Below are 21,442 nucleotides of genomic sequence, written 5' to 3' on the forward strand. Positions count from 1 at the left end.
ACCAGGTCACTTACATGACTGATGTATATGTATAAATTGAACAAGTTGTTGTTAGAGTACATCCAAACTCCATGTCATTGATTTTCTCTCCACTGGGAAGCCAACCTGGTCCTGGATAGCTGTAGGGTGATCAGATAAAAAGTGAGAAGTTGGAACACTTTCTGGGGGAAGGGAAGGAGGTATAATTGCATGTATAAGACAAAGCCCCTAATATCGGGACGGTCCCGATAAATATCAGGATGTCTGGTCATCCTAGACATCTGCTATTGCTTGATAAAGAAGAAAAAAATCAGCAAATTATTTGTGTCTCATTCAAGTTGGGGATATTTTTAATCAGAAGACTCTTGATTCCCTTTAGCAAGTGGATTAGTGGTAGACTGGATTGTAACAGCTCCATGTACAGTAAATCAATGTATGAAATTTCTGAAATGAAGTTGGATTGAAACAATCCACTAAGTATATATGGCATTAAATAAGCTATTTAACTGCCTGATGATGATTACACCTACCTGTGTGCATCTAAGTTATTTCTATCACTGTGTTGAATACAGGTGAAAATTAACTGGCTGGTTCTCACTGGCATCCTCTGCAACCATCTGTACTTCTACTGCTGAGCAAACATTGTGCAATTCCCTCCCTCCCCTCCCCCGCCCCTTGGCTATTGTTCCACAATAGAGAGAATCATATGCCCTAGCATCAATTTGTCAATGTCATTTGCCTCTCTCTGGTTGCTGACTACTTAAAGCAACAGTACAACTTGTGTCTTGGTTTCTATCAGCTGTGTGGCTGACCTCATTCCCAGGTGATATTGCCTTCTGATTCTCTAGAGGGTGACCAGAAACTTCCAACAGCATGGTTCCTATGCACAAATTGCTCAGACGTAAGGAAATCAAGTGGAGGAACATGGCAGACTGACCTCCAGCATCTAAGGCAAATACCTACAGGGTCTATCAAAGCAGTGGGTGCAAAGCAATCATAATATGGAGATTGCAAAGCTCTTTAGCTGCCCTTTTGTCTGCCTGGCATTGAAAGAGACACTTCTTGTTAGTCAGTTCAAGATTTATGGAGAAGTGAAAGGGGCATGATGAGCCACATTGCCTTCTCCTATTCCTACTGAATATTAATCATGGACAAGTATAAAAATGAGGGATTTAACAAAATGCTCAGTGTCAGAAATCCCTCCTAGCTAAAGCTGCTGTGTGGTCAAACAGCAGTGAGGGATGAGGTCATGCCTCCTTCACTAGATGCCAACAACAATCGCCTTTTATGCGGTTATGTGAATCACCCTATTGAACAAGGCTAACACACTGTGTAATTGCCTTATGTAGAGTGATAAACAGAAGAATGCACTGAGTTGAATCATTCAAGCAAATAAGTGTCAATAGGTATTGACAAGCAAATGGGACATGTAGCAGCAATATGGCAGTGTTGTCATAGAAGAGGCGGTCTTGGCAGCACTAGGCAAACTGCCCACCACAACCCATTGTCACTTGGCATCTCTGACTTCGTTAAATGGGCCAAACAATTTGTTAGAGGACACAGAGCCAGGCAAATAGGCTGCTAAGAGGCCACCCAATATTGCTGGTGAAGAGGAGATCTGAGCAGTGAAGAGCTATATTCGTGGCAAGTGCCTCTGGATAACTTCAAACCCTCCTGCCCTAATTTCTATAGCCAAACAAATCATCCTCTTGGCCGTATATAATAATGCACAGTAGCTTGAAGGTTAGCAGTGAGGAGACTGGTGAACACCCAGACTCATGCACTGCCCCAGGCCTCTGTCTACTGACATGGTTCCCAAAATGTGATCAATGGCCCACCAGTGGTTCAGCGAGCATTCAGAAATCCATCCATCCAGAGCTAAGCAGCAGGGATATGGAGGAAAGACAACAGGTAACATTAAAAAAGTCAGGGAATGGTTGTTCTAGCAGTTAATTTGGTAAGATGAGAAAGTGTGCTGGAAGGCTTTTTGAACTTGTATTGCAGCTTACATACCATATTTCTACTACATGGAGTCTTAAGAGAGCAATGTCTGCTGAGCTGCAAGAGGGAAACCAGACTTATGAAACAGGAAGCTAAGAGACAGCTTCTAATGGTATAATGAAAATGTTTCCCTGTGCAATCAAAAGAAATAATCAGTCCTTTCCCACCCCCTCTCCCCAACAGAACATCAACAAAGTCAGAATACAATCACTAACATTTAACAAAGATATTAAAGTACAGCCAGAAATGGGAATTAAACGAATAAGTTAGAGGGGAAAATATATATTTATCTATTTCTTGCCTCCTCCAACAGCATTTTGGTATTCTGGATTAATAGTAGTAAAGTATGTCCAACACTTCATTTGCCCTCTAACCCATAGTGTTTATTACAATGATTTTATGGCTTTTGTACATATTACAGCACAGAAAGATACAGACTTACACTACAAATAGGCTGGGAAAATAGTATTTTGCACTGTGCTAATGAGATGGAAAACCAGAATTTTTTAAATTACACAAATGGTTCTGATATCAGATTAATAGAAAATAATATTTAGATGTGGAAATCACTCCCCTCCCACAGGCAAGCAAAAGATAGAGTTCTACAAAGAGGAAAACTCAGCATAGCCATTTTCTCTGGGGGAGGTGGTTGTCCAGCTCCAGGACTGTAGATTAGCTGTAGCCACAAGTCTGCTGTGGAGTCCTTGCACCTCCACAGCAATCCTGAGGCCCTTACAACCACTCCAGCTCCCAATCAGGACTCCAGAACCCTGCCCGGGTTGGGGCCTGCCCAGCTCTTCTTGAAGTGTCCTTTCTCATTGCCAAGATTCTCTTTGCAGCTTGTAGGCTGCAAGATTTCCCAGTGGGTTTGGCAGTAGAATGGGAGACAATGTGTATGGACACCTTCAGCCTCTTTAATCAACTTCTCCCTGTAAGGATATTGTGGAGAGGATTTAGTAGAGTTCTGGGAGTGATTCACAGGCAGTTGACTCCTACCTTCCTATGTAGTCCGAGGGAGACTCATTCACAAAGTGGGCCTGGGAGAATGATTGAATCTGTTGTAATTTGCAATATGCAACTTAGTTAATACAGTGATGGGCCAGCCTTCCCCTACTAGCTGGGTCATAGAGATGAGAGGGAAACAGTGTGGTGGGGGGGGCAATAAGATTGAACCAAAAAGTGCTCTTTGTGGGGGATGAGGCTGCTTGTCACCCCTAGAGAGGTGGCAGGTGCTGCTTTGGGATGTCTATAGCTGAATGAAGAGCTTTGATGTTTAGACAATGTGTTCTTGCCATCTTCCTTCGCATACCCTTGATATTATCATTGAATTACCTATGCACTCTAGTCGTTAAGAAGAGATTATATTGGAATGGAATGGCCATAGGAACATAATCCTCCCTGCACTATCTGCATGTACTGATTCTCAAATGTACGTTAGTTTTCACTCACTGTATAGAATTATAATCCCTGCACGTTGGCTACTGCCCTCAGAACTCAGCATCCGTATGCTCACAACAATTCTGGTCTCCTTAACTTCTCATTTCATCCACAGGACAGACAAAGACATGCAGTTACATCTCAGAAATATTCAACAATTATATTTTTTGGCAATAAGTGGTACAGGAAGCAAGTAGGGTTCATGTGGCTAGAAATTCTTAGATCACTACCACTGCTTTCACTGACAGCAAGTGATGTGGAAAGCAGGCAGAGTTGTAGGAAAGATCTTTGTTGAACATGCATAGAAGCAACTGTTACCTGCATCTGTCAGTCTGGGTAGCAGCCAGGGCCGGCTCTAGCCATTTCGCCACCCCAAGCACGGCGGCATGCCGCGGGGGGCACTCTGCAGCTCACCGGTCCCACGGCTCCGGTTGAGCATCCACAGGCGTGCCTGCGGGAGGTCCACCAGAGCCGCGGGACCAGCGGACCCTCCGCAGGGACGCCTGCGGGAGGACCACCGGAGCCACCTGCCACCCTCCTGGCAACCGGCAGAGCGCCCCCCGCAGCATGCCACCCCAAGCACGCGCTTGGCGTGCTGGGGCCTGAAGCTGGCCCTGGTAGCAGCCTGCCTTCAGCTTGCATTCCTAAGACCTAGGTAACTCCACTAACCCCCCCACACCCAGAAATGAGTTCAACTGGAGAAAGAGGGTCACATCATACATATTAAATATTTCAGTGTAACAACAGTTCCTGGGGGGTCATTGTCATTTCAAGTGTCAGACAGTATGTGGAAAATTTCTTCCATGTAATATAGTCACAGCCATCCTCACTCCATGATTGTTTAATCTGGGTCCAGCAAACCATGAATGGTGACATTGAATAGAGTAAGTGGTGTTCTTCAGCCTGCAAGCTGGAGGATCTGTGTTTCCAGCACCCTGAATAAAGAAACCCTTTCTCATTCATTGCAACTGAGTCTGGTCTCTTTCCTCTTGCAAGGGACACTGCATCTGTGTTACTTTGTACTCCCCTGGGAAGTAGTTTTACTGCTGAGCAAATCTGCTGAACAAAGTACTTCATAACCACAGCTGCTTGGGCATCTCATTAGCACTTACAAGACTGATCTTACTGTAACCATCCCTTACAGACTGTAGGCTTAAGGATCTATACCCATCTTTCTTCTGCTGCCTCAGTTTATCTCCAATACCCCAGAACCTTCAGATGATAAACAACTTTATATCAAACAGATTTGATCATCGTTGTGTGTCATTGAAGAGAGTCTGACAGGGAGCTTGTCTGTAACACATCTTTGCCATCTTGGAACTTCAGGCCCTCCAGCTATTGCTAGCTAAAACTAAGATGCCTGCAAGAGCTGCAATCACATGGTACACGTTTGGAAGCTTGAATATAAATCATCATTAGGCCATTCAACACTTCAACCATCTCTCTCACCTCCCCACCCTCTCCCCCAGTCGAGGTTGTGATTATCTTGTAAACAGGGAATTTCCTTCAAGTTACCATCTAAACAATCCAGAATATAATTTCCCATCTTAGTTATAAATATTTAAAAATCTGATCTTGAACTTCTTCCTCCATTTCATGCTGTGTGGGTGCACTGCTGTGTCCACAATAACTGCATTTTAAATTTGTCCTTAATTCTGATTTTTAAATTATGTATATAAGTGGTTTATGGTAAACTTTTGTTCATCATAGAACAATTCTCCCACCTGCTATAAACAGTAAGGATCTTGGGGAAAAATGTGCAGTTCATGTGCTTTATGGAGAGGCAAAATGCAAGATTCTGCAATTCATTAAAATCCTTTTTCTATCACAGTAATTGGATCCATCTCAGTTATGCACCTGAATGGAATATGCAGTGACAGCAGAAGAGTCAGTTGCATTGTGCAATTTCTCGTAATAAGAATGCAGAAATGTTTTTCACTGAAACAGCTGTTCTAGACGTTGAACATTAAGTATTAAATTTTAAACATTTTATTACATTTTTGTAAGTCTTTTCAAACCCTAAATAATGCAAAGGAGGAGATGCTAATATTCATGGGTACTAAGTAGCCCCATGTTCCTAAAGTTCCTAATATTTTAATGTAATTTGGTATCATGCTGCTTATAATGGAAACTTCTGTACATGATATTTATTTCCAGAGATACAGAATACCTATTTTAATTAAATACACATATATTCACTCACTAGTACACTGCTACCTCGATATAACGCCACCTGATATAACATGAATTTGGATATAACACGGTAAAGCAGTGCTTCGGGGGGGCGGGGCTGCGCACTCCGATGGATCAAAGCAAATTCAATATAATATGGTTTCACCTATAACTCAGTAAGATTTTTGGCTCCCAAGGACAGCGTTCTATTGAGGTAGAGGTGTATATAATCCAAACTCTTGTTTACAAGATGAATACCAGAGAGTATATATTATCCTTTAGAAGGCTATTCAAACAATGTAGCATCTTTGTGCCAGGCAGTGGTATTGTTATCAAACCAAGAGTTCGGACTGTATGGAAATTGAATTGAGCTGGGAATTTGTAAGCTAAAAAAAATGAATGAGTCTAGTTAGAAATTTGTATTAGACAGTGTTATTTTAAATGCTGTGAAGTCCCCAAAGTATGCAATTGAAAAATAAATGATGCTGCAAACTGATGTGAAGACAGAGATTATGAACCAACTGATGTTCATTATATTACACATTTCCCAATAAGATCAATATTGCAGTTTAGTAGCTGAAGTGTGTACTTGGCTCATATTAACTATAAGGATGTAGCAATATTGTCGATATTAGAAGAGCACCAACAAGAATTTACTCGCACAGCTAATATACTGTTAAAAACTTGGATAAAAAAAAATACTAGCCTTATGTTTTAAGTCACAAGTGAAGAAAGGGTAAAGGCTGTTAACAGTTAATAGGAGGTGACTGTACAATGGGGATTCCTACACACTGGGTATAGTCATAGCTATAAATCAAATATAATCACTGTAAACCATCAGTATAGGGTCTCACCCCAGAGTGAGCCATACCTGCATAGAAGTAATTCACTGGCTGATGTGGGGTTGCCAGGCCTTTGCCTTGTTTACCTCCTCCTGTTGGTTACCTCCATCTGGGTCTTCTATGGCCTAATCCTCCAGCCAGGTTACTTAAGAGTTCAGTCCCCCCAGGGCACTCAAAGTCCTAAAATAAACACCCCCTTTGATGATAGTCCCAAGTTAACCAACAAAATGTCGTTCACTCCTTCGAGGCTCAACTCTCACTCTTATCAGAGCACTAATTCCAAAGGCTTTTCCCTGCTGGGAGTCCAAGTACAACATATTGCACAGTGGCTTCCACCCCTCCTGGGCTTCTCTTCACTTCCCTGTTCCTCATGTGGAACACTAGCCCCAGGACTGTCGCCTTAGAGCCTAGTCTCTTATTCCAGGGGCTTACTGCAGGAGTTAGCACCATTCGTGTGCCCCGACTCCAACCCAGCTTAACTGGTCTCCCCAGCCAACTCCTCATTGCCACTTTCCATCCCTTTTTAAGTCCTACACCCAGCACAGGTGTGGCACAGTGGTGCTAATTAAATGGGACTGGGTATACCTGGCCCTTAAAGGGGCAGCTACTTGTTACAAGCATCAAACTCATTTCACTTAGTAGGAGAAGCTAGATTTAAACACTAGTACTATGGGTGCAAGGCCAGTGCTTTAGCCATTGAATAACCCAGGGTCCTGCCACTACAATTTGCTTTCAGGTGAGAGAGAGATACACACATACATCCCTTTAAGTTATAGCTGTTTACTATGCAGATTGGTACTTAGGTCCTGATTCAGTAAAGCACTTATGTGTATGCTCAGCTTTCATCATTTGCCAAACAAGGATGAAATTAAGCATATGGATAAGTGTTTTGATTAATCAAATAGGTAAGGAGTTTTTCTCTGCATATTTGATTTCCACGTGAAAATCTAAGCTAAAACTCCTATCCAATACACACACACACACACACAGCTCATGAATTATTTGGTGTAATCCTGCAAGGGTTGCCAGGTATCCAGTTTTCAACTGGAACACCTGGTAAAAATGGGACCCTTCCTAGCCTGGTGGAAATGAGTGAGTGAGTGATGGTAGGGGACAGTGAGCAGCAGAGGGAGGGGGGATGGAGTGGGCCAGTTGGGGCCTCGAAGAAGGGGCAGGGGAAGGATTTTTCGGTTTTGTGCAAGTTGTGCTGAATGAGTCAGCTCACATTGATTTCAGGACTGGGACCAACGTCACATAAGCCCTGTGTAGGAAGCATGTAACCAAACGGAGAGTGTTGCAGTGTTGAAAGGGCTAGCTCAGCAGTAGCTGAAGGGAAAGGAACAGCATGAGAACATTAAGTTGATGGGAATATGTTTTGGAAAGCAAAGATCCAATAGGAAGAAAATAGAGAACATCAAACTGATGTGATATGTTGTTTTAAAATGAAATTTCCTAATCAGAATTCAAATCTCTATGAGAACTTTATTGAAGTTTATGCCAGACCAGCGGCATATAAATCTAGGGCAGAAGACAGATTTAATCCCAAAATATTTGTCAGTGATAATATGAAAGATACTATAATAAGCACTATTGCCCATGACATTGTTATTACCATGCATTACTCCTATCACTGGCTTCAATGAGAATTTCACCTGAGAAAGAACTAAATGAGTGGATTTTGTATTTATTTTTAATTTATCATAGTCACATGCTTGCGCTGCCACTGTTTTCTTTCCTTATTACAGTGATTTCCAATGAAAATGCTGTTGAAGGGATATTGCTGTAACCTTCCCTACAACAGAAGCCTGGAAATTTGATCTACTGACCCTGTATGTTTTTTCCTACTCAGCAGTAGAATATCATCTTTATCCTCCACCCAGTTAGAGAGTCGTTGCCAAGAACAACTTCCTTTCCTAGCTCATTGACATGTACTGATATTTGTAATCTATTTCAGCTGGAACACCAAAAACATTAGCTCACAAAAAGTCCAGCTTCCAGATTGCTCTCGCACTTTATTGTCTTTTGTTGTCCCTACTTCAGTGACTGGTTAAAACAATAACAGAAAAAATACCTTTGAAAGTTTGGAGTGCTGCAAATGTGAGAAATAGTTTTTACTTTATACCATAGGATTCAGTAAAAGGTATTTAAAAATTCCACTGTACCCCATGTAAAGCTAACAATCATCCCAGTTAGAAACAAGAATGTTTTCTGAAAGAGATTTCTTCTCTCTCTCTAATGGACTTATCACAATACTGAAACCTGAAAACTAGATATTTCTTTCTTAAGAAGACACCAGCTCCTAAAGTTTATTCACCCTTGGCAGGCACAATATTCTGTGACATCATAACTATCTCAATGGTAACTACATTAATGAAGAGGGAAATGTGTGGGGGGGTTTTGTTTTTGTTTTTTTTTGAAGGCACAAAAATATCCCCTCAGGAGAAGAATTCATTCTTCAGCATTCATTGTTCTCTAGTTTAAGAACGTTCACTCACCCAATCAAGGAGGAGAAAGCACATTTGGTCATTTAAGTGAACAACTATGTACCATGAATATTATAAATAGTGAACAGCTGAAATGAACTGTTGATGAACAATGCATAGACTGCAATATATTTACAAATTAATTGGTGAATACTTGCAGATAATTAATACATTTCTGGGACTAAGGATCACATCATCAACAATTCATGGTCAGAAAAAGGGTTAAAACTGGTATATAATTTATCCACTATGCATAATTTGATCAGATGTAATTTGCAGGGTGAACATTTTGTAATATCTTTTTTTTTATTTCCACCTGTGCACAACTGAATTTATAGAGCTTTTAATGTGTTGTTTTGTGTCCACTAGCCAGATGATCTTTTCTTTGAAACAATGGGAGGAAGTTAAAAAAAAAAGCTGCTGTAATCACAGATTAAAGTGTTTTGGAAATTCACATCAGAGTCCAAATGAAGATAAATCCAAATAGTCAAGGCACATATTTCCATTTCACAGACTGTCAGAATCCCATGAAATACTGAAAGTATCTTTATGTGTTATCTCTGTATATAGTTAGGCCCGCCTAAGACTCCATTAATAAAATGAAGAGGTAGAGTTAAATAAACACAAAAAGGCCAATTTATGTAACATCAAAAGAATTGTGCCTTTTGGACATAAAGTCCAACAACAGAGTGAAGCCCATTGTTTTAGTCTGCCTAAGAAGAAAATGAAATGTGTCTTGCTTCCCTCAATCTTTGGCACAATATTTAAACTCAGCTCTCCAGAAAGGAAGGATGGATCAGTGGTTAAGCTCCTTATCGAGGACTTCAGAGATCTGCTTTCAATTCCTCACTCTACCACAGATTTACTGTGTGACATGGGTCAAGTCACCCCAAACTGAGCTAATACTTCCCTGCTTATTGTGAGGCACTTGGAAATGATAGGGGTGGAACATCTAGATACCAGCATTCTGTAAGAGCCAGATTTTCCTGCTCTCTTGGTAGCCACAGAAGGCCTCGAATGCAGTAGGGCTGCAGTGATTCACTATGTGGTAGTGGAGGCAGCTGTCAGATAAGCAGAGATTGCTAGAAATGGAGGGTTCATGCAGTTCCCCTGTATGACTCCTGATATTGAGTTCCTTGTTAGTTCTCTCTGCAGAGCCCCACTGGGGAAAAGTCACTGGTAGAGAATATTGTGGCATCGGTGTTTCTGAAAACTTACTGGATCTACTATCAATAAATCTGATATGGAGTGGATTATGCAGTGGATTACGACTTCCAAGTGATGGAACAGCACCTGCTCCACAGATGTCCCATGCCCTGCCTGTTAGATTTAGCCTTCCCTAACTGCCTTGGTCACTTTACAGTCAGCTGGAATTTGGCTCTGAAATGCCAAGCTTCACCAAGGTGACAAAAGTGAGTGCATGCCATCTGTGACTCAAATGTTCCCTTTCTAATCACTCACCCAGGGTTTGGAAATTTTACTGGTCCCTGAAAGTATTTATTCTGCAGAGTTTCTAACTCCAGTCAGTCAGGATACATTGGTTCTCAAAACCACATTCTGATTCTGACTGCCATCTCGCTTTCGTCTCTCTTCTCCCTGGACATGATTTTACCAGCTGATCTCAAAAAATGCTGAAGCTTGTAAATTAATGGCTTGATTTTGAGAGGTGCTAAATACCAGCAGCTCCCATTAATTGCCAAAGGACTGTGGATGTTCAACCCTTCTGAAAGGCAGGACATAATCTTGGTAATGCATTTGAGATCTGGGTTTTCAATACATTCTGAGACAGCTTATAGCACTGGTTCCTACTGTTAGCAGGAAGCGATAGCATCCACAAAACTTGTGTCAGAATTTAGCTGGGGCAGGTAGGTGGGGGCAGGAAAGAAAAATGGCAATCAGAATGACATGATTTTAAGGTTTGATTTCTCTCTACCATCGCAGGTGTAAATAAATATTCTGTACCCTTAGATACGCTTGTTCTCCCATGTTCCTGCATACAGCAGTCATTCCTAGCACTCTTAGACGGCAAGACTTTTATTGGTCCTTCACAATCCAGCAAAGCTGTTTTGACTGGTTTCGAAGTTTGAATATAGTAAGTTCTGAACCTTATACCAGCGAAAAGTTCAATCCCTGGGTATCATTTATTTTCAATAAAAATGTGATTTGCTCCTCTCTCAGTCAGCACACACAAGTAATAGATGGATTTTCCAAAGCATGCTCCTGGTGTGAAAAAATAATAAAGACATATTATTACAATTGCAATATAATACACTATTCTCAGCATAACATTGGAGCATGCCACAGTGGTTGTGCTTTAGTTTGGTCTATCCCCTTCCTGAATACAAGGAAGAAGGCAGGCAAGCAAGCATGGTGTTCTGAGAATTACCTTTTTTGTCCTCTTGAAAAAGAACAGGTCACATTCAGTCACAAGGAATTTTCTAGTGTCATCCCTTTCTCTCATTCTTTTTTTAATTATCTCTATCTAAAATAAGCTAATAGAATATTGTCTGAGGCAAATACACACATGCCTACCATGCAAACATTTATTTTCTGCCATTTTCCCCAGACACAGACTAACATTTGTCAAGAATGCCTGTTGCAAATGCAAAGAAATGGAATAGACAGGAAATTAGAATATTCCTGAGCACTGAGACAATTGCTTGAGCAAAAATTAGGTGAACTGCTGTACATCTGCACTAACATTCATAATAATTACATGTGAAAAGGACTAAAAGTGTCTAACTAGTCATTTGAAACATTAAGTGTAAAATTGCATGGATATTTTTCTAAAAATATCAGCCCTAATTATTTCAAAGACTGGCTTTCATTCAGGGTCAAAGAACGTGGATGCCCCCTCCCTTCTTCTTCTCTGTGGCGGTCTTGTACTTTAATATTTCCTTTCCCCGGTTCCACTCTCCCTGTGGGTGATCTTATCCACTGACTTCTTTCTCCATTTCTCATGACTGTCAAATCTACCTCCATTGTTCTGGCTCACATCTCTTCCTGTTTTCCAATACTTCCTCTTGGATCTACTGCTGCTTTCTTTAAGGAAACATGACAAAAAAACAGAACTTTGTATCTTTCTTTCTAACTCATCGCCTTTCCTATATTACCAGTGACAACTTTTCTATACTACCTGTCTCTCAGTTTAAAATCCTGAAATTACCTTCAACTCCTCCATATCTACATACATATTGAGAGTGCACCAATTGCTATGGGATTTAGGCAGCCTCATCATTTGGTGGGTATGCTTTTGTATTAATGGGGAAAAGGGATTGTGACGGGTTGGATGACAGAAACCCCCTGGGGAACTGCCATCTGATGTGCCAAGACTACTTATGCCCCTGCTTTCCTTGCCAGCTTGAGACTCCAGCATCCTGTCTTGTTGAGCCAGACACATCAGTCTCAGTGGCGTAGCCAGGTTCTAACATCAGGGGGAGCGAACACACAAAAAAAGGCCCCACCTGACATCAAATTACACCTCTACCTCAATATAACGTGACCCGATATAACATGCATTCGGATATAACGGGACAAATCAGTGCTCTGGGAGGCTGCACTCACACCTGGTTGGACAGCCCCTCTCATCTCTCCTGAGAGGGCTGCTTTGCAATCTGTGGCCCCTGGAAGCAGGCAGCACACGGGGGGGGGGGGCACAGTCCCCCACAGAAGAGAGACGATCGGACAGAGGTGGGCAGGGTCTGTTGGGGGTTTGCATGGGGTGGGGGGCTGCACTGGGAGACTCTCCAATGCAGTACCTAGCCATGCTGGCTCTGTGCATCATAAGGCACTCGGGAAAAGGAGGCAGCAAGAGAGAGAGGCCGAGGAGGAGTGCCCTTCCCCTCCCAGCTGGGTCTGAGAGTCCCTGATCTCAGAGTCTCAGCGCTGCAGGCACCCAGCCCCCAGGTACTGGGCTGCAGTGCAAGCTAGAGGGGCTGATACAGAGAAGTCAGGACCAGTCAGAGCACTTCCCATGTCATGAAAACTCACTCCTGGAAAGCTAGGTGAGGTAATATGGGGGCGGGGGGGGGGGCAAACACACTGGTCTACAATTTTTGAGAAGTCGTCTGCTTCAGAGATAAAATGTGATATTTATTATGTATTTTGATGTACTGAATTCAAATATGACAATTAAAACAACTGGCTGCTGTTTCTAAGATATTTAAGTTTTTACATTTTATGTCTATGTATATTGTGTAGATAGTAGAGTTTTAATCATAAATTGTAAACCTAGGTCATTTAATGTGTTTATGGTTGCTTTACATGATAATATTTCACCTGTCCTGTTTATGTAACACTTTAAAAATCAGCAAAAGGGTTATATAAATAAAATTGATTATAAAACAAAAGTCAAAAAACTATTATGTACATAGTTTAGTCCTATTCAGTGTCTACTCGGCGCTTCTTGGCTTGTCTCTTGTATTCATTAAATGGAGCATCTCTTGTCACTGTCCAGCAATAGTCTGCAAGCATTGATGGGCTCCATTTGCCCTGATAGCCTGCCAGGAGGTTCCACTGCTGTAGTCTGGAGCCCAACAGCTCTGCTTTACTCTTGGGTAGTTCCAAATCCCTGACAAAGTCATTCAGTTCACCTTGTGTTATGAGGTGTGGTTCAGAGGAGGAGGATGGGAGAAAATGTGGGTCCTATGACATCGATGGTCCAGGACCAGAAGTTTCATCCTCTTCCTCTTCCTCATCTGACTCAAGTAAGAATGATTCTGGTGCATCAGGAACCGGCAGTCCTTCTCCGTGGGGTACTGGGCGTATAGCTGATGGAATGTTTAGATAATGCACAGTCCACTTTTTCTTCTTTGACACACTTTTCCCAACTGGAGGCACCATGCAGAAGTAACAATTGCTGGTATGATCTGTTGGCTCTCTCCAAATCATTGGCACTGCAAAAGGCATAGATTTCCTTTTCCTGTTCAACCATTGGCGAAGATTTGTTGCACAAGTGTTGCAGCATGTGTGTGGGGCCCACCTCTTGTCCTGATCTCCAATTTTGCAGCCAAAATAAAGGTGATAGGCTCTCTTAACTATAGGGGTTATACTGCGCTTTTGTGATGCAAAAGTCATTTCACCACAAACATAGCAGAAGTTATCTGCACTGTTCACACAAGTACGAGGCATCTCTGCTCACTTTGGCTAAACAGAAATGTGTCCCTTTGCAAAATCAAACACTGACAAATAAGAGAGCACGACACTGTATGATTTCTAGAGCTGATAAAGGGCAATTTGTTCAGCAGAGTGATGTAAGCTTCATTATGATTGCGTCATCCATGACTTCTAGAAATAACATGATGCAATTCATATCATGTATGATGCAATACCAGCTTCAGATTGCATCATTCATTGTTTTGCCTAAAAAGCAAGTACTGTCCAAACCCAGTCATAGATTTATTCATAGATCCAGTCAAAGATGTATTTTAGTCATTTCTGGTTTAAATTGAGATCCCTTCCCTTTATAACTCACTTATCCTCCGTCATTCCCAAGTCCAGGGTCGTATATACTGACCTAATAGCATATCTTGAAAACTAGAGCCAATCAACAATTTTAAGCATCATTTTCATTCTCAGTGATCCAGAATTAGTGAAGCTGGACTACATTTTTTTCAGAAGCATTTTGGCTGTAGAGCAGTGTAATATATATCAAGGTGGGTGAGGTAATATATTTTATTGGACCAGCTTCTGTTGGTGAGAGAGACAAACTTTTGAGCTTTTGCAGAACTCTTCTTCAGGAAGAAGAAAGAACTCAATGAAAGCTCCAAAGCTTGTCTGTCTCTCTCTCTCTCTCCAACAAAAGTTGCTCCAATAAAAGATATCACCTCACCCACCTCGTGGCTCTAATTTCCTGGGAACAACAGGGCAACACCAACCCAGCATACAAAAATGCAAGATTCACATGAACAGCACAGAGTGACCACCATCACACCAGGACACTAATTTCACGATTCATCTTAGCATAATATCATCACACCAAGGAATTAGCACTATCAGTACAATGAGATAAATATAGCCACATGTGCATGCCAAAAATTCACAGTACAAGCACACTGGGATCCACACAGCAGGATAGTAGTGTCAGTTTAGCTCTCAGTCTCTGAGTCCATCCCCACTAAACTAAGTCCAAAGTTTCAGCTAAACACAAGGGCACCTGCAAATAGTTGTACTAACAGCAGGATCTACACTGGCACAGTAGGAAGAGTTGCATGTCAGGGCACTATTTCCCAATCCCAGTGCAAGGCAGTACGGGATTCAGGCACCAGGTCCTTAGAACCAGAATTTATACTCACAAGAGAGTGGGATGAAATTAGAGTAGTTACAGAAGGCAACTCCCAAGAAACAAAGCATTGACCAAATGGCTGGGTGAATGTTAAACAACTATCACCAGCCATTGTGTGCAGCAAGTGAATGGCAATTGGTAACTTAATGACCACCATCACCAGAGAATTACTCAACCCTGGGACTCAGCAATGCCTCTCCCTCCTCCCAACATGATCACAAGCCCTTCCCTTAGGAGACAATTCAGGTTTCCCCTGATAGGAAAGGGAAAATCAGGCTTCCACTCCCTGCCCCCCAACATGGTGCCTGGACTTGTGTTTGCCAGAGCACATGGACTAAACTAAACACATACTACAACAGCAGATAGATAGTTCCAGCCTTCCCTGGGGAGACAATTCCATCCACACCCCCAAGGCAGAGATTGTATTGCTATGAAGATTTCCCCTGATAGTCTCAGTTTTCCTCGCCTACCCCACAACCCCTGTCCCTTCCCCACTGTCTCTTCTCTTCCACCCCTCACCCCCTAAGAGGCAGTAACTCAGATGCCAGGGAGGGGGAACCAAGCACATTCCATGGCCACTGTCTCTGAGAGGCAAGCATCACTGCCTGGGCAAGGAGGGCAAGCAGGGACTCCACAGGAGATACGCCTTCCCCCCTACAATGCCTGTCCTGGTCCACCTGCCCAGGTGCAGGGATGTTTCTGGAGATGCCTCTGGCTGAGTCCCCTGCCTGCCACCATGCAGATAGCCATCCCAGCAGCAGCAGCCAGGTGCTGGCTCTCACAGCCACCTGGAGGATTTCCAGTACCCCCCCCCGCCACCCCACCACAAGAAAGAGCCCCTTTGAAATACACTTACCAGCTGCTGCTACTGGCTGCCTTTAGTTGGGTGAGAGGTTAGGAGGTGCTGCTGCTGCAGAGCCAGAGAAAGCACATCTGCCACAGTGCCACAAGAAGCAGGTAGGAGAAGGAGGTGGGGTCTCAGCTGCTCAGCCCCTTGCTCCAGAAGCAGTTCCCCTTGCTGATTGGCTGGTGGCCAAAAACCAGCTAAACAGTGAGCAGTTGCACTCCCCTAGCTAGCTACCCTGCTGCCCCTGCCCCCGTTGAACAGCTGATGGCTCATGGGCCCCCACAGGCCCCAAAACAGTTGACTGGTGGGTGGGTGCCCCTGCCTCCTATAAGGGCATGCTCCGACCGACCCCCTTCTTCCCCAATGCCCCAGCCTCTCCTCCTCCTCTCTGGAGCTAGAGCTCAGTTCTTTCCCCCTCCCCTCACTGATTATCTGTCTCCCTCCCTCCTGCTGGGAGACAGTTAATCAGTGAGGCAGGGAGGGGGCAGAGTTTATGCAGCACATTAGAGGAAGCCAGCAAAGCCTGCCTGCACGAGCCCAGCTTGCTGGAGCTCAGTTCTTCCTTTCCCTGCCGTGAGATCAGCTGTGTCTCCCTCCTGCTGGGAGACACAGCTGATCGGCGAGGGCGGGGTATACAGCAAGCTGGGGGAATCCGGGAAGGCCCAGCTTCAGAGTGGAGTGTGGGTCCCGCCCCTGGTGCCATGGTAACCCCACCTAAGGCATGGCTTTTTTGAAAATGTGCTGAGGGGAAGCAGTTGCTTCCCCTGCACCCCACTAGCTACGCTTGTCTGCTCCAACACAGACCCAGGGTCTGAACCACATGCCCCAAAGCTGCCGACTTAGCTGAAAGCAGCTTACAGAAGTGTTCCTGTCTTTAATACACAGATGCCCAACTCCCAATGGGGTCTTAACCCCAAATAAATCCATTTTACTTATACAGAGTAAACACATAAATTGTTCACCTTCTATAACACTGATAGAGAAATATGCACAGCTGTCTCACCCCAGTTATTAATACATACTCTGGATTAATTAATAAGAAAAAGTGATTTTATTAAATACAGAAAGTAGGATTTAAGTGGTTCCAAGAAGTGACAGATAGAAAAAAGTGAATTACCAAGTAAAATAAAATAAAATATGCACATTATGTCTAAGAAAATTGAAAATAGATTAACACATCAGTTCCAGTAAGTTTCCTTTTACAGACTAGTCTCCTTCTCATAGACTCATAGACTCATAGACTCTAGGACTGGAAGGGACCTCGAGAGGTCATCGAGTCCAGTCCCCTGCCCTCATGGCAGGACCAAATACTGTCTAGACCATCCCTGATAGACATTTATCTAACCTACTCTTAAATATCTCCAGCGATGGAGATTCCACAACTTCCCTAGGCAATCTATTCCAGTGTTTAACTACCCTGACAGTTAGGAACTTTTTCCTAATGTCCAACCTAAATCTCCCTTGCTGCAGTTTAAGCCCATTGCTTCTTGTTCTGTCATTGGAGGCTAAGGTGAACAAGTTTTCTCCCTCCTCCTGATGACACCCTTTTAGATACCTGAAAACTGCTATCATGTCCCCTCTCAGTCTTCTCTTTTCCAAACTAAACAAACCCAATTCCTTCAGCCTTCCTTCATAGGTCATGTTCTCAAGACCTTTAATCATTCTTGTTGCTCTTCTCTGGACCCTCTCCAATTTCTCCACATCTTTCTTGAAATGCGGTGCCCAGAACTGGACACAATACTCCAGTTGAGGCCTAACCAGCGCAGAGTAAAGCGGAAGAATGACTTCTCGTGTCTTGTTTACAACACACCTGTTAATGCATCCCAGAATCATGTTTGCTTTTTTTGCAACAGTATCACACTGTTGACTCATATTAAGCTTGTGGTCCACTATGACCCCTAGATCTCTTTCTGCCATACTCCTTCCTAGACAGTCTCTTCCCATTCTGTATGTGTGAAACTGATTGTTCCTTCCTAAGTGGAGCACTTTGCATTTATCTTTATTGAACTTCATCCTGTTTACCTCAGACCATTTCTCCAATTTGTCCAGATCCTTTTGAATTTTGACCCTGTCCTCCAGAGCAGTTGCAATCCCTCCCAGTTTGGTATCGTCCGCAAACTTAATAAGCGTACTTTCTATGCCAACATCTAAATCGTTGATGAAGATATTGAACAGAACCGGTCCCAAAACAGACCCCTGCGGAACCCCACTTGTTATACCTTTCCAGCAGGATTGGGAGCCATTAACAACTACTCACTGAGTACAGTTATCCAGCCAGTTATGCACCCACCTTATAGTAGCCCCATCTAAATTGTACTTTCCTAGCTTATCTATAAGAATATCATGCGAAACTGTATCAAATGCCTTACTAAAGTCTAGGTATATCACATCCACCGCTTCTCCCTTATCCACAAGGCTCGTTATCCTATCAAAGAACGTTATCAGATTAGTTTGACACGATTTGTTCTTTACAAATCCATGCTGGCTATTCCCTATCACCTTACCACCTTCCAAGTGTTTGCAGATGATTTCTTTGATTACCTGCTCCATTATCTTCCCTGGCACAGAAGTTAAACTAACTGGTCTGTAGTTTCCTGGGTTGTTTTTATTTCCCTTTTTATAGATGGGCACTATATTTGCCCCCTTCCAGTCTTCTGGAATCTCCCCCGTCTCCCATGATTTCCCAAAGATAATAGCTAGAGGCTCAGATACCTCTTCCATTAACTCCTTGAGTATTCTAGGATGCATTCCATCAGGCCCTGGTGACTTGCAGGCATCTAACTTTTCTAAGTGATTTTTTACTTGCTCTTTCCTTATTTTCTCTTCTAAACCTACCCTCTTCCCGTAAGCATTCACTATACTAGACATTCCTTCAGACTTCTCAGTGAAGACCGAAACAAAGAAGTCATTAAGCATCTCTGCCATTTCCAAGTCTTTCGTTACTGTTACCCCCTCCTCATTGAGCAGTGGGCCTACCCTGTCCTTAGTCTTCCTCTTGCTTCTAATGTATTGATAAAAAGTCTTCTTGTTTCCCTTTATTCCCATAGCTAGTTTGAGTTCATTTTGTGCCTTTGCTTTTCTAATCTTGCCTCTGCATTCCTGTGTTATTTGCCTATATTCATCCTTCGTGATCTGACCTAGTTTCCATTTTTTATATGACGCCTTTTTATTTTGTAGGTCACGCAAGATCTCAAGGGTAAGCCAAGGTGGTCTTTTGCCACATTTTCTATCTTTCCTAACCATCGGAATAACTTGCTTTTGGGCCCTTAATAGCGTCCCTTTGAAAAACTGCCAACTTTCCTCAGTTGTTTTTCCCCTCAGTCTTAATTCCCATGGGACCTTGCCTATCAGCTCTCTGAGCTTACCAAAATCTGCCTTCCTGAAATCCATTGTCTCTATTCTGCTGTACTCCCTTCTACCTTTCCTTAGAATAGCAAATTCTATGATTTCATGATCACTTTCACCCAAGCTTCCTTCTACTTTCAAATTCTCAACAAGTTCCTCCCTATTGGTTAAAATCAAGTCTAGAACAGCTTCCCCCCTAGTAGCTTTTTCAACTTTCTGAAATAAAAAGTTGTCTGCAATGCAGTCCAGGAACTTATTGGATAGTCTGTGCCCCGCGGTGTTATTTTCCCAACATATATCTGGATAGTTGAAGTCCCCCATCACCACCAAATCTTGGGCTTTGGATGATTTTGTTAGTTGTTTGAAAAAAGCCTCATCCACCTCTTCCGCCTGATTAGGTGGCCTGTAGTAGACTCCCAGCACGACATCACCTGTGTTTTTTACCCCTTTTAGCCCAACCCAGAGACTCTCCACCCTTCCGTCTCCTATGTCCATCTCCACCTCAGTCCAAGTGTGTACATTTTTAATATATAAGGCAACACCTCCTCCCTTTTTCCCCTGTCTATCCTTCCTGAGCAAACTATACCCATCCACACCAACATTCCAGTCGTGTGTATTATCCCACCAAGTTTCAGTAATGCCAATAATGTCATAGTTGTATTTATTTATTAGCATTATTTATTATTCTAGTCTGGGTCCAGCAATCACTCACACCCCCTCTAGTTACTATCTTTTGTTCCAGTTTCTTTCAGGTATCCTTGGGGGTGGAGACCAAATGGAGGGGTCTCCCAGGGGTTTAAGTAGACTTTCTCTTGTGAGTGGACACCCCCTCCTCTCCTCTCCTATGCAAAGTCCAGCTCCAAGATGGAGTTTTGGAGTCACATGAGTGAGTCACATGTCCATGCGTGACTGAGTTTCTTACCAGCCAAGCCACATTCCTGTAAACACTCCTATGTGGATTGGTGTCTTCAAGTTCATTGTTGGCTTAAGTGGTTCTTGACTGGGCACTTAATTTGCACATTCCTTTCTCAAGAAGCTGACCAAATGCTTTACAAAGGCTACTCAGAAATGAAGCCAGTACACAGCCAATATTCATAACTTTGAATACAAAAATGATAAATGCATACAAATAGGATTAATAGATTCAGTAGATCATAACCTTTACAGAGATATGTTGCATAGCATATGTAGCATAAAACATTCTAGTTATGTCATATATACATTCATAAGCATATTTCCATAAAGCCTTATGGGAGGCACCATCACAGGAATCACTACGCAAAATGCACAAGTCTTCCCTTAGAGGAGGCAGTAGCAAATGGAGGACTCGTGCGATAGGCAAGTTTATCCAGAGCTCCCGCAATAAAGAGTTCTAAAGTCAGGTGCCTGTCACTCAGTACAATTTTGGTGAAATCCTGGCTCCACTGAGGTCAGTGAGAGTATTGCCATTGACTTCAATAGGTCCAGGATGTTGTCCTTTGTATCTAGAGTGTATTGAAAACTGTGTTAAAATGATAAGCTACCATTTTAAATGGTAAGGGGTTTCCTGGCCCTGCTTGCAGGTTTGTGAACTCTGAGGAAACTGTATGATCTAGGTCCTCAAGGAGAGTCTGGAAAGAACCAGCATAGCGCAAGGTGGGGTGAGTTGCACCTCTCTGCTTTAGGGAGGTGCCTGCTATGTCTCTCGCTGGTTTTGATTGTTGTACGTTACGGTTCTAGATTCTAAGAAATACAATGGCATTAGTCGCAACCTTCCAGAAAGAGGTTTTATCACTGCTAACTTCTCTGTGTGTATGCCATGAACATAACCATATCCACCTCCGTGAAACTTAGTCCTGGTTAATGTTGGCTGCATTGGTACCTATTGAATGCAATATTCTTAGAGCAGGGTCAGTGGAAAGGTGGCCTTTAGGTAGTCATGTCTTTCACCAACCTCTCTGAAGAGGAGTACCAGAACTTGAATAAACAGGCTAATTTACTGACCCAAATATTCCCAGAAAGCGAATTTCTGTGAATTTCATTGGTGATGCCAGAAGTATTTGTGCATTCATCC

The sequence above is a fragment of the Gopherus evgoodei genome, chromosome 7, assembly GCF_007399415.2.
Source record: "Gopherus evgoodei ecotype Sinaloan lineage chromosome 7, rGopEvg1_v1.p, whole genome shotgun sequence".
Classification (NCBI taxonomy): domain Eukaryota; kingdom Metazoa; phylum Chordata; order Testudines; family Testudinidae; genus Gopherus; species Gopherus evgoodei.